Source organism: Phyllobates terribilis, unplaced genomic scaffold (genome assembly GCF_046119375.1).
Source record: "Phyllobates terribilis strain yellow unplaced genomic scaffold, ASM4611937v1 Scaffold_7__3_contigs__length_470593459, whole genome shotgun sequence".
Lineage (NCBI taxonomy): Eukaryota > Metazoa > Chordata > Amphibia > Anura > Dendrobatidae > Phyllobates > Phyllobates terribilis.
Genome location: NW_027362767.1, coordinates 186,531,760 through 186,544,855, shown reverse-complemented (window position 1 = coordinate 186,544,855; position 13,096 = coordinate 186,531,760). Strand labels below are relative to the sequence as shown.

Sequence of the window (13,096 nt, the reverse complement as noted above, 5' to 3'; positions counted from 1 at the left end):
TGAGGAAAAAATTCCTTCCTGACTCCATACGGCAATCAGACTAGATCCCTGGATCAACGCCCTATCAAGGAATCTAGTATATATAACCTGCAATATTATACTTTTCAGGAAAGGCATCCATGCCCTTCTTAAATGTTAGTAGTAGTGTTGAGACACCCCCGTAGTGTTCGAGTTCGGTTCGGTTCGTCGAACACCCGTATGTTCGACGAACTGTTCGTCAAATTGTTCGACGAACACCTTCGAACACGGTTAAAACCAATGGCAGGCAAACAAAAACACATAGAAACACATAGAAAACACCTTCAAAGGTGTCCAAAAGCTGACAAACTGCTCAGAAGACACAACTAACACATGGAAAAGTGACAAGTACATATAGTCATGCGAAAAGAAAAGAGGTGGAGGAGTAAAAGGAGGTGGAGACACAGATATAGGCATGTCATGCCCTTCTAAAATCCAAAAAGTGAGAAGCCGACACGGCCAGTCCGTTCCTGCCCGTGCCACCTCCGTGTCGCCGGGTTTGTGCCAGAGCCGCGGTGGACCCTGACGGCCAGCCCCCCTCTCCCAATACTGGTGCCTGTCGCTGGTGGGTCGAGCGAGCCCCCCTGTGGTGGAGGCAGCTCTAAGCTTTTTAATTTAAATTGTCTCTCTAATTTGAATGAATACACTTTAAATCCTTTTACAAGGATCTATTCGAGGGCAAGTCTCATGCCAGCAGCCGCGTAATTCCAGCTCCAGTAGCGTTCACTAAAGCTGCTGCAGTTAAAAAGCTTTTATAAGGATCGAGCTTGGCGGTCTACCACAAGGCATCCTACCGCCAGTCCCAGTCCCTGTGCCTTGGGGTGCCTCCCGATGCTCTTCACTGAGTATCCCGGGGGCCCGAAGCATTTCCTTTGAAAAAATTAAGTGTCCAAACTACAGGTGGTGTAGCTTGCTTAACAGCTGGGATAATCCGCTGACTAGCAGACACTGCTACTAGGCACAAAGTATTTCCTGGGCTAGATGCAGTTAAAAATTTGTAATTAGATACTCTCGTTGGATGCTGAGAAAGCATTCTATAGAGTCTTCTGGCAAGCCATATATTATTCTCTTAAAAAGCTTGGGGTAGGGGTCTAGGGGACCCTTTTATAGCCAAAATCACGGCCCTGTATCGCAATACGTCACCTAGGCTGAAGATAAATGGAACTGTAGCACCCCGAGGGCTCGGTTGCTACAGAGGTATTGCACCTCACCCAGAGGTGTGATATCTCACTCTCAGGTAAGGATGGAGTGTGGATCAGGACCCCGACACCTGCATGCATTACAACACATTGCCGTGGGGCAGGGCGACCAATATGCCCCTGAGATGGGCACGACAGTCCCTGTCCCTGGCTGGAGTGGGGGGAGGGAACACCGAGGAAGGGGAACCCTGTAGTGCAGGAGCAGGGAGGAAGCAGTTCCTGGGTGCATTGAGAAGGGAGTATGAAAGGTGGGCACCATCTTAGTTCAGTGCAGAGAAGTCTGAGCAGAAGTGACAGGGAGCAGGGGCTCTGCATGAGCACTGCTCCGGAGGCAGGCCTAGTAACAGAGGCCCAGGCCTGGAAGAGGGAAAAGGAAGGAAGAGGAGTGAAGAAGGCTCCAGGAACGAGGAATGAAGGGATCCCAGGGGTGCGGACGGGCGAGTCGCCACCGCACGCCCGAATCCACCTGCGTGGAGGGGTCAGGCCAAAGGGGGAGACCGGTCCCCGAAACTAGTGGAGGCGGGAAACGACCGTCAGCTAGAAACCGGAGGCTGTGACATTTTATGTGGCGCAGCCCCTCGCTACACCTGCTAGGAAGGCACCACATAGGGTCAGGGAAACTGGCGCCAAGTTTACCAAGAGGAGGCCCGAGGCAGCCGGACAGAAGCGTGGTCACTGGTGGGGTAAGAAAGGCCAGAGAAAGGACACACAAAGGGGGTCCTGTGAAGTGCTCCAAAGTTATCTGAGAGTTGGCCGAGCCCCTCACCTGGTGAGCACAGTACGACGTGTGCAGCCGTTACCTGCAGAAGTGGTCTGGATAATAAGAACTGTGAGTAAAGGCCCTGGACTGCATCACTGACTCTGTGTCGTTACTGCTGCTGCCCTGCACCATCACCCCCATCCTCCGCATACACTGCCCTGAGGCTATACTCCTCCCGTGGGGAGTTATACTACGCTCTGCTGCACCCACAACACCAGCCTCAGCGGTCTGCCCTGCAGCGGCGGTTCACTGTGACCGCAATACACGGGTGGCGTAGTCGGACATTTAAACATCCAAACCACATAAATAGTTCCGCCACTGGTTTGACCGCCCTGAGCCACGGAACCGGGTCGACGCCACGGAGACTACAACCCCCAGCATCCACCGAAAAGGGTCCGGCTCCGGGTGTCCCAAGACCCAGGGGGTGCGTCAGAACATTTTCATCACCTTTCATAATCACCAATGGGACAAGGCAGGGATGTCCTTTGTCCCCTCTCTTATACATCCTAGTGACGGAGCACCTGCTCTCATCAATTCGCCATAACCCCAATATTAGGTGGATTGAGGTGGGAGGCACCGAGTACAAGTGCTCTGCATTTGCTGATGATGTCCTAGTATATATCACTCAATCACATATATCCATCCATGCTGTTATGGCTGAAATAGATCACTTTGTTACATGGTCGAATTTTAAAATCAATGCAGCGAAGTCTGAGGCCCTCGATGTCTCTCTCCCCAAATCCATACAGGATTCCATCCAGTCAAACTTTCCCTTTGCCTGGCCCTCACAGGGTATCAAATACTTAGGAATTCGTATTCATAGAGACCTCTTCCGTCTATGTTATCTTAATTTTGGGTCCTTTATTGAACAACTCCTTACAGACCATGGTTGGCAAGTTAGAACTGTAAGATTCACCACGTGAACCACTAGTGTTTTGTGGAAAAGCACATGTACACTGTGTTCCAAATTATTATGCAAAAAGTGTTTAGGCGTCATAAGGGAAGAATTTTTTTGTTTGTCAGTTAAACTCATTGATGGTGATGTGTGTCAGGGCTCTTTATATCACTGTAAGCAATTGCAGACACCTGTGCTAATTAGTTTGGCAGGTGTGTCCAATGAAAGGCAAGACTACTTAAGAAGGCTGTCCCACATTATTAAGCAGCCTACATTTTCTGCCAAAATGGGAAAGAAAAAGGATGTGTCGGCTGCTGAGAAGCAACAAATTGTGGAGTGTTTAGGTCAAGGCATGACTACAATCAACATTGCCAAGACACTTCATCCTGATCATCGCACAATCAAGAAGTATGTAGCTGATTCACAGTACACACGTGTGCGTGCTGATAAGGGAAAATTGAGGACTCTTTCCTACAGGCAATTACATCAGGTTAAAAGAGTAGCGGCAAAAAAGCCTTGTCATAGCAGCAGACAAGTTTTTGAAGCTGCTGGTGCCTCCAACGTCCCCCCCAACCTCGCACAACAGAAATGTGATCAAGGTCTCCCTCATCTGATGAGTCTTCCATCAGTTCGTCCTCCACTTCTTCCTTTGCTCCTGCACCTTCCTCACTAGTTTGGCTGCTACCATGCGCCCTGGTAAAACCATCTCCCCCACCCTCACATGCCTGCCGCCTTGGTGCTGCCGACCGTCTGGACCTTGCAGATGTTAGCCCTTCCGCATACAACTCCTCCTCCTCTACTTTCTCCACCTTCTCTTGTGCCACCACCTGACTCCGAATTCTGTTTAACATGTGCTCCAGCAAGTAAATCACCGGAATAGTCATGCTGATAATGGCATCATCAGCACTAAACATCTTCGTCGCCATTTCAAAACTGTGCAGAAGGGTGCATAGGTCCCTGATCTGAGACCACTCCTCCAGCGTGATTTGCCCCACCTCTGGATCTCGTTGGCCCAGGCTATACGTCAGAACGTATTGCACCAGGGCTTGTCGGTGCTGCCACAGTTGCTGCAACATGTGCAGAGTTGAATTCCACTGGGTAGGCACATCGCATTTTAGCCGGTGAAGTGGCAGGCCCAACGACTTCTGTAGAGATGTAAGTCGCTGAGCTGCGGGATGCGAACGGCGGAAGTGAGCACACAGCGACTGTGCCCTCTGCAGAAGGCCATCTAGTCCGGGATAGTGGGCTAAAAATTGCTGGACAACCAGGTTCAACACGTGAGCCATACAAGGCACGTGTGTGACATTGCCCCGGCGAAGGGCCGCACCCAGGTTTGCAGCATTGTCGCACACGGCTTCCCTGGTTTCAGGTCCAGTGGAGACAACCATTCATGAAACTGGTTCTCCAGAGCTGACCACAACTCCTCAGCTGTGTGACTCACATTTCCCAGACATTTCAAAGTAAAAACCGCCTGATGACGTTGAGCCCTGCTGCCAGCATAGTAAGAAGGTGTGCAGGATCCCTTCTGCGCAGTTAGAAAGCTTGTGGCATGACCAGACAGGCTTTGGGTGCAGGTGGAAGACCGAGAGGAGGTTGAGGAGGCAGAAGCAGTGGAGGAACTTTGAGATAAAGAGGATTGACGCACAACTCATGGGGACGGCAAGACTTGGACAGCAGCCCCTTGACCTGCTGTCACCATAGTTACCCAGTGCCCAGTCAGCGACATGTAACGCCCCTGTCCATGCCTACTCGTCAAAGTGTCTGTTTTGAAATGCACCCTGTCACACACACAGTTTCTCAAAGAAGCGGTGATGTTGTGTGCGACATGCTGGTGGAGCGCAGGCAAACCTTTCTTTGAGAGGTAGTGCCGACAGGGTATCTGGTACTGGGGCACTGCGACGGACATAAGGTCTCGAAAATCCTCTGTATCCACCAGGTGGAAAGGCAGCATTTCTGTAGCCAAGAGCTTGCAGATGGTGAAATTCAACCTCTTAGCTTTCTTATGGCTAGGAGGAAATGGTCTTTTACTTTTCCACATCTGAGGGACCGAGGGCTGGCTGTTGTGCTTAGACGGGGTTGAGAAGGGTGTCCCCGGCAAACTGCCGGTCTGTGAGGAAAATGTGTCACCCTGGCCTGGATGCCACAAATGTATAATAAAGCTGTGTCTCAGAGCAAGGGGGAGGTTCTGTGGTCAGGGACCATTAGCATGCAGCACCTCCTGTCCCAGGCCAGTTGGGGGAGCAGGCTGCCCCTATAAAAGCTGGAACGGGGGGCAGGGTTAGAGAGTTCTGGACGACCTGTCTGGAGTGAGAGGTGTCCCAGAGAAGGGAGAGTCAGTTCAGCTGAAGCTGAGGAGGTCGTGTGGCAGTAGAGGAGTCACGAGCCAGGGACGGAAGGCGAGGAGAGCCTGTCCTGGCTGAGAGAGAAACTGATTTACCGGACTTGGTGTCCGAGGCTGTTAGGATTCCAAGTTCTACAGCAAATAACCAGTCTGCAAGGGATTGTATGTCCCTTGGCCTAAGAAGCCTGGAGATTCCACCACAGCAGAAAGGACCAGCAAAGCTGCACCAGGCCAAGAATAGAAAGGAACCCAAGTTGCAAACCATACGGGCGAGAAGACACGGTGAGCTCAGGAACGTGGGCTGTTACACTACAAGGAGGGAAATAGCCAGAAAGAGTGCAGAGAATACGGTAGGCCTTCACCCTCACCCTGACCAGGGCCAGATTCCCACTTGTTCTCAGACATCCAGGCCCCCTCCTAGCTGGGACTGTTTTTGGGTCATCTCACCTGTTCTAATAAAGACCCTGAACTGTTTAAGAGGCCTCCGTTTCCTGGCTTTTGCGATCGGAATCATCCCCTCCACCATCCACACTCCTCCCGTGGGGAGTTATACTATTTAGTGCTGCACACCTACATCTGCTCCAGCGGTCTGCAGTGCAGCGGCGGTTAACCCTGACTGCAATCCACGGGTGGCGTAGTCGGACATTTAAAACCCTACAAATAGACTGCCACAACGTTTGGTCTGACCACCCTGAGCCACGGACCGGGTTGCCACTACTACTCCCATTATTGCCCTGTTGTCCGGTTCTGAGTGCCCCACGGCCCAGGGGGCGAGTCAGTTTTGGCGTAGTCGGCAGGATTCTGACCAACACGCCACAAACGGGTACTGCGTGCCTGAAAAGACTGTCTGATTACCTTGAGAGGGAGGTTTCCCGTCACCCAGAGCCGTTTCCCACCATTTTCAGCCGTCTCCTGCCATCTTCAGCAGTTTCCCGCCATCCTCAGCTGCTTTCCCGCCATCCACAGCCGTCTTCCCGCCATCTTCAGCAGTTTTCCCGCCATCGGACGCCATCTGCAGGACGCCGCACGGGAAGAAGAGGGTCGTGGACGTCCAAACCGCGCGAGACCTGAAGCCCCGCCCTATGCACCGACGCTGCGCAAGGTCCTGGAAGGGAGAGAGAGCGACGCTGACGTCACCAGGACGCGACGCAAGGTCCTCGCATGGAGCAGCACCAGCGGAGCCGCGGCCTACAGAAGAGGATTAACGGAAGGTAGGCCACGGTTAACTAGGGGGGGAAGAAGATGACGGACACGGAGGGACCCTCGACCAGCAGTGTGGCTGCAGCAGCGGTGATGCCGTTCTCCATGCCCTACATCCCCGGAGCAGCCTGGCTGCCCCAATACTCAGGGGAAACCCATACATTGACTGATTTTAAAGAAAGACTGCACAGTCTGTTTAAAGTTTATCCCCTGACAGAGGAACAGAAAGTAAGCATTCTGATGGGGCAGCTCACCGATGCAGCACAGCGGGAGGTGAAATCATGGTCAGATGAGGAGAAAAGGACAGTAAAGGACATTCTGACCCGGCTGCGGAGTACCTTTGATACCCGTACCTCAGCAGAAATTAAAATGCGGTTCTATGGCTGTAAGCAGCGAGCCCAGGATAGTATCAGAGACTATGCCTTGAACCTGCAAGAAGCCCTGAGAGCTATCAAACAAGCTGACCCTGGTAGCGTGCAGGACACCGATAAACTGTTGACTGACCAGTTCATAGAAGGTCTGCTGTCCAGCACCCACAGGACCCAGCTGCGCCTCATGGCGATACAAAACCCCCATTTGACTTTTGCGCAGTTCAAGGATAGGGCCATCCGGGTGCTCCGAGAACCCCCACCAAGTGGCACTGTAGCTTCCCGGCGCACTGCCATTACTTACCACCAGGGGGCGACGCCCTACCCTGCAGACCTTCTGGGGGCTGATGCGCAGGTCTCAAGCCCATCCCCGCCTGCAGACCTCCACCATCAGGTCCAGGAACTAACCAGAAGTGTTGGTGCATTGACCAGGACCGTACAATCGTTACAGGTGGACCCGTCAGGACCCATCAAGCTGGCTTCCAGTCCGGAGGATGTCCCATGACATCGACAGAGGAGGATCCCGAGGTTCAGAGGGAGGCCCGCCGACCGCTACACTGAGGATGGACAGCCGATTTGCCGCCGTTGCAGCCAGCCAGGACACCTAGCAAGGTACTGTACTTTAAATGGGCCCGACCTGGGGCAGAGGGCCAACCCCCAGGCATAAGGTCACCAGGCCCATCTAACTGGCGTGATAAGTACGTGGGGGGACGCCCGGTCTTACCCGTAGTGCTGGACGGTATCCCCATGAGTGCACTGCTGGACACCGGGTCTCAAGTGACTACCATCCCCTACGTACTTTTCAAGCGGTACTGGAGTGACGCGGATATAACCCGTTATCCAGACGATGACTTAAGCATTATTGCCAGTAATGGCCAACCCTTGCCGCAGGTGGGGTTCAGAGAGATGACCATCAAGATTGGTAAGGTCGAACTGCCGGCACAGGGAGTGATCATTGTGGACATTGACCGTCGTGAAAGTCACCCTAAAATAACTGTGGGTACTAACGTGATTGAAAACTGTCTTTCAGAAGTAATTATGATTTTGCAGCAGGTGGCGATGAATGCGAGCTCCAGCCAACAGAGGGTCCTCCAGAAAGAGAAAAGAGCCTTGATGAGACGGCAACAGGTAGAACTGTCTGGTGGTGAGATCGGTAGCGTGAGAGTGAGCGACCCGTTCCCCATTGCCATGCCTCCCAAAAGTGAAATGATGATCTGGTGTCGGACTGCAATCGGGTTAAAAGGGAGAGACTACCAAGCCATGGTAGAACCCGTGTACTCAGACAGCAGGCCCACCATTTTGACAGCCAGGGGGGTGGTTGATGTCCACCATGGAAGGGTGCCCGTCAGGATCTTAAACATCAGGGAAAGGGAGGTATACTTGCCCCGGTACGCTATACTAGCCAAATTGTTTGCCGTCCAACACAATGATATCAGTGTCGTGGAACCCATTGCCTCCATCTTCCCCAGTGGAGAGTAATGGCTCACAGAAACACAAGGAGGACTGATGCCAGGAACTCCATGTGGGTGCTGACTCCACTCCCCTGCACCAAAAACAAGGAGACTACTGGGTGGTACAGGAGTACGAGAGAATCTTTAGTAAGCAGCCGCTAGACTTCAGCAGAGTAAGAGGGATAGAACACCACATCCCCACGGGGAGCCACCCACCAATAAAAGAGAGACACAGACCTGTACCCCCTGCACATTATCAGAATGCAAAGGGCATGCTGAGAGAAATGAAAGAAGCTGGGGTCATTAGAGATAGCTGTAGCCCCTGGGCAGCTCCCTTAGTTTTGGTAAAAAAGAAAGACGGTACCATGAGAATGTGCGTGGACTATAGAAAGGTCAATCGTATCACCCATAAAGACGTGTATCCGCTACCTAGGATAGAGGAGTCTTTAGCCGCACTAAAATCAGCTAACTTCTTCTCTACTTTGGATCTTACTAGCGGGTACTGGCAGGTTCCTGTGGCAGAGGCTGACAAAGAGAAGACCACGTTCACCACCCCGATGGGACTGAGCGAATTCAACTGTATGCCATTCGGGCTCTGCAACGCACCTGGGACCTTCCAGAGGCTGATGGAATGCTGTCTAGGGCACCGACACTTCGAGACAGTCCTACTGTACCTGGACGACGTAATTGTCTATTCGAAGACTTACGAGGACCATCTAAAGCACCTGGCCGAGGTGTTCGAAGCCCTGGCAGGCTATGGCCTGAAGGTGAAACCCTCAAAGTGTCACCTGTTGAAACCGAAGGTACAGTACCTAGGGCATGTGGTGAGTGCTGAGGGAGTAGCCCCCGACCCCGACAAAGTTCCGGCCATCAAGAGCTGGCCAAGCCCCTCTAACATCAAAGAAGTGAGGCAATTCCTCGGGTTGGTAGGCTACTGCCGAAGGTTCATCCCCGGGTTCACTAAGATGGCAGCCCCTATGCAGGACCTCCTGATAGGACAGTCTAAGTCCAGAAGCCAGAAGCCACCCTTCAAGTGGGACAAGCCGGAAGAGGAGTCCTTCCGCCAGTTGAAGATGGCCCTCACGGGGGATGAGATCCTGGCCTACCCCGATTATGGCCAGCCTTTTATCCTCCACACAGACGCCAGTAATGTGGGGCTGGGAGTCGTACTGTCACAAAATCAACAGGGCAGAGAAAGGGTGATCGCGTACGCCAGCCGGAAGCTGAGGCCCACTGAAAGAAACCCGGAGAATTACAGCTCCTTCAAGCTAGAATTCTTGGCAGTGGTGTGGGCCGTCACTGAACGGTTTAAGCATTACCTGGCCTCCGCAAAGTTCACTGTGTACACGGACAACAACCCGCTGACACACCTGGACAATGCAAGACTTGGTGCCCTGGAACAGCGGTGGATGGCCCGGCTATCAAATTATGACTTCACAATCAAATACCGGGCAGGCAGAACCAATGCCAATGCAAACGCCCTATCAAGAAGGCCCCACCTACCTGAAGGAGAAGAAGACTCGGAAGAGCTGGAGGAAGTAGAGCTCCCTGCGTTCCACCGGTATGGGGCCACTCAGTACTCTCACCGGGTAAGAGACAATGAATTAACCACCGTCATGTTCAACCCCTTACCCCACCACGGCTGGGCTGAAACGCAAGATATCGACCCTGCAATACGCCTGGTGAAAGAGATGTTAACCCAGGAAGACGCTAGCCCTGGCCCGGACGCTCCAGAGGAAGCCAAGCAGATATGGAAGGAGAAAAGCAGGCTATTCCTCTACGAGGGTAAGCTGTGCAGAAGGCTTGTCAACCACCGGACGCAAAAGCTGACCTGGCAGATAGTGGTCCCAAGGCGAGATGCAGCAATGGCATGACAGAGTGGGACACTTCGGGTGGAAGAAACTGGAGTTCCTACTGAGAGAGCGGTTCTACTGGGTCGGCATGAGAAGGGCCATCGAGAAGTGGAGCAGGGACTGCGGCCCATGTCACCTCAGAAGGAAGGACCGTACCAGCCAGCAGACACCCTTGAGGCCCATCGTCACCAGGCAGCCTCTTGAGCTGGTAGCTCTGGACCATGTGAAGTTGGCTCCAAGCCGGTCCGGCTACGTCTATGCCCTGACAATTGTGGACCATTACTCCCGGTTCCTGGTGGTGGTTCCTGTTAAAGACCTGACAGCCCAAACAGCGGCCAGAGCCTTCCAGCAACACTTCTGCCGTCCACACGGGTATCCGGAACAGGTCTTGACAGATCAAGGTCCGGCGTTTGAGGCTGAAGTATTCCAGGAGTTCTGCAACCTCTATGGCTGTAGGAAGATTCGGACAACGCCTTACCACCCGCAAACCAACGGGCTGTGTGAGAAAATGAATAATATCGTCATTGATCTCCTCAAGATGTTGCCCCTGGAAGAATGCAGCCTGTGGCTGGAGAAGCTGCTAGACCTGATTGACTTGTACAACCACATCCCAGTGAATGCTACAAATTGCACCCTGGCTTACCTGATGCAAGTAAGACCAGGTAAGCTGCCGATCGACCGGGAAATGGGAGTCCTGACACCTGAGGACACCTCCCCAGACGCGGACTGGGATACGGAACGGCGGCTACAGTACAAGAAGGTACAGGAGAGTGTGGAGAGGAGTCTGGCTCAAGCGAGAGAAAAGCAAGAGAGGCTCTTCAACCAACACGCCCCTGCTGGTCCCCTGGAACCTGGTGAGCAGGTCCTGAAGTGGAAGAGAAGGCTTCACAAGCTGGACGACCAGTGGGAGAGAGACCCGTACACAGTACTGCAGTCCGACCACAACAACCCAAAGGTATGTGTGATTACCAAGGATGGATGAGAAACCACTAGCACCGTCTCCAGAGACCACCTAAAACAGTGCCCCGAGCAACTGCAGAGTCCAAGTTAAGATCAAGATGACCTTGAACCCGCAGAGGACAAGGAAGAAATGATCAGCACCGTTCTCGGAGAGTTCCCCCGCACCTGGACTCGGATAAATGACGCGATAGTGGTACCCGTCCTGCACTTCCTTCAACCTACCCAGCAGGAGCCTACAAGAGAGCAGGAAGATCAAGAAGAACAAGCAGCCCCAGAGGCAGAAGAACCCACGCCAGCAACCCAGGAGAGTCAACCCTCTGCTGACAGTGAGCCTGCCAAGCCTGCAGTAAGTGAAAGAACACGCAGACAGCTGCCTGCCCTGCCTGTGAACCCAGCTAGTAGCTGTACCCTAAATGATAGTGGGGAAAGCCAGGTTAGACCACCACCAGACAGTGAGTTAAGGAGGTCAACCCGGAGCACTAGGGGTCAAATGCCAGCTCGCTGGAAGATCTAAATGGATAATGTATATATTTAATGTGTTATGCTGTACCCTGGTTATTAATAATGTTTTTCTAGTTTTTCTAGTTCATGGACTAACAGGTCATGGACACTGAATGGCCGGAACTGTCTTGTAAATAGTTGCACTTGGTGCCTCTTGCGAAGACGGCCACGGAAGAAAAACCTGTCTGGCGTGGCCCCGAGTGGTCCAAAGTAGTTTGTTTCGCCTTGCAGCCACGCCCAGGGCGAACATTTGGGGTTTGCTTTGGACAGGTCCCCACATCGCTCAAAGACTTCGCCTTGTTGGGTGAAATGGACACCCGGTCACGGAAGCGCCGTGGCCTTAAGGACAAAATGCACTTGTAAATATGTTATTGTTTATACCCTGCATTTGTGTTTCTTGTTTAGTCCCAGAGTACTAAATTTTACTAGGGGGGAATGTGTCACCCTAGGTCTGGATGCCACAAACATTAAAGGCTGTGTCTGAGAGCAGGAGGGAGGTTCTCTGGTCAGGGACCATTAGCATGCAGCACCTCCTGTCCCAGGCCAGTAGGGGGAGAAGGCTGCCCCTATAAAAGCTGGTACTGAGGGCAGGGTTAGAGAGACCAGGACCCACTTCTGAAGGATCCAGAAGGGTTCCCAGAGGAGAAGGACAGGTCAGCCGCAGCTGAGGAGTCCGGGAGGCATAGGAGGAGCAGCAAGCCAGGGACAGTGGTGACGAGAGCCGCTCCTGACTGTGAGAGAGAGAACTACATAACCGGACACTGGGATCCGAGGCTGTCAGGGTTGCAAGTCCTGCAGCAGATCACCTACCTGCGAGGGATTTTAGGTCCCTTGGCCTGAGAAGCCTGGAGGCTCCGCCACACAGAGGGACCGGTACAGCACGGAGAAGCAACAGGTACCTAAGGCCCGAGTCGCAATCCATACAGGCATAGTACACGGCCAGCTCAGGGATGTGGGCTATCACACCAATAAAGGGGGAGATAGCAAGGGCAGAGAGAGAACAGTAGGCCTACCCGCTCACCCTGACCAGTGGGGCTCGCCCGAATGTTCTCAGACACCCAGGCCCATTCCTACCCTGTACTCCTGTTGGGTCATTAGTACCACCTACAATAAAGACCCTGGACTGCTTGACGTAGACTTTGGACCTTCATTATTGCGGCCTGCATCATCACCCCCAGCATCCTATTACACTACCCTGAGGCTACACTCTTCCACGGGTGGCGTAGTCGGACATTCAAAACCATACAAATAGATTGCCACAGCACTTGGTCTGACCACTCTGAGCCACGGGATTGGGTTGCCACTACTACCCCCAACATTGCACTGAAGCCCTGTTCCGAGTGCCCCACGGCCCAGGGGGCGAGTCAATTGCACTAGACAGAATGTTAAGTAAAAATAAATGTAAAGAATTAATAAAATACAGACAGTAATTCAGTCCAAATTCCTCCCTTCCAAACTCCCTGAATCCAAAGTCACTGAAAAACAAGTCACACACTTCCGTTTGCACTTACACTCCGGTCACACTCAGCTCGTTCACACTCGCTAAGGAA

The 13,096-nt window shown here is 52.8% G+C and overlaps 1 protein-coding gene across 4 annotated transcripts in view; it reads right to left on the bottom strand.

Annotated features, from left to right (window-relative positions):
- SHROOM4 (shroom family member 4) overlaps positions 1-13,096 on the bottom strand; it is a 598,984-nt gene that overhangs the window by 173,217 nt on the left and 412,671 nt on the right. The gene's annotated exons all lie outside the window — the stretch shown is intronic.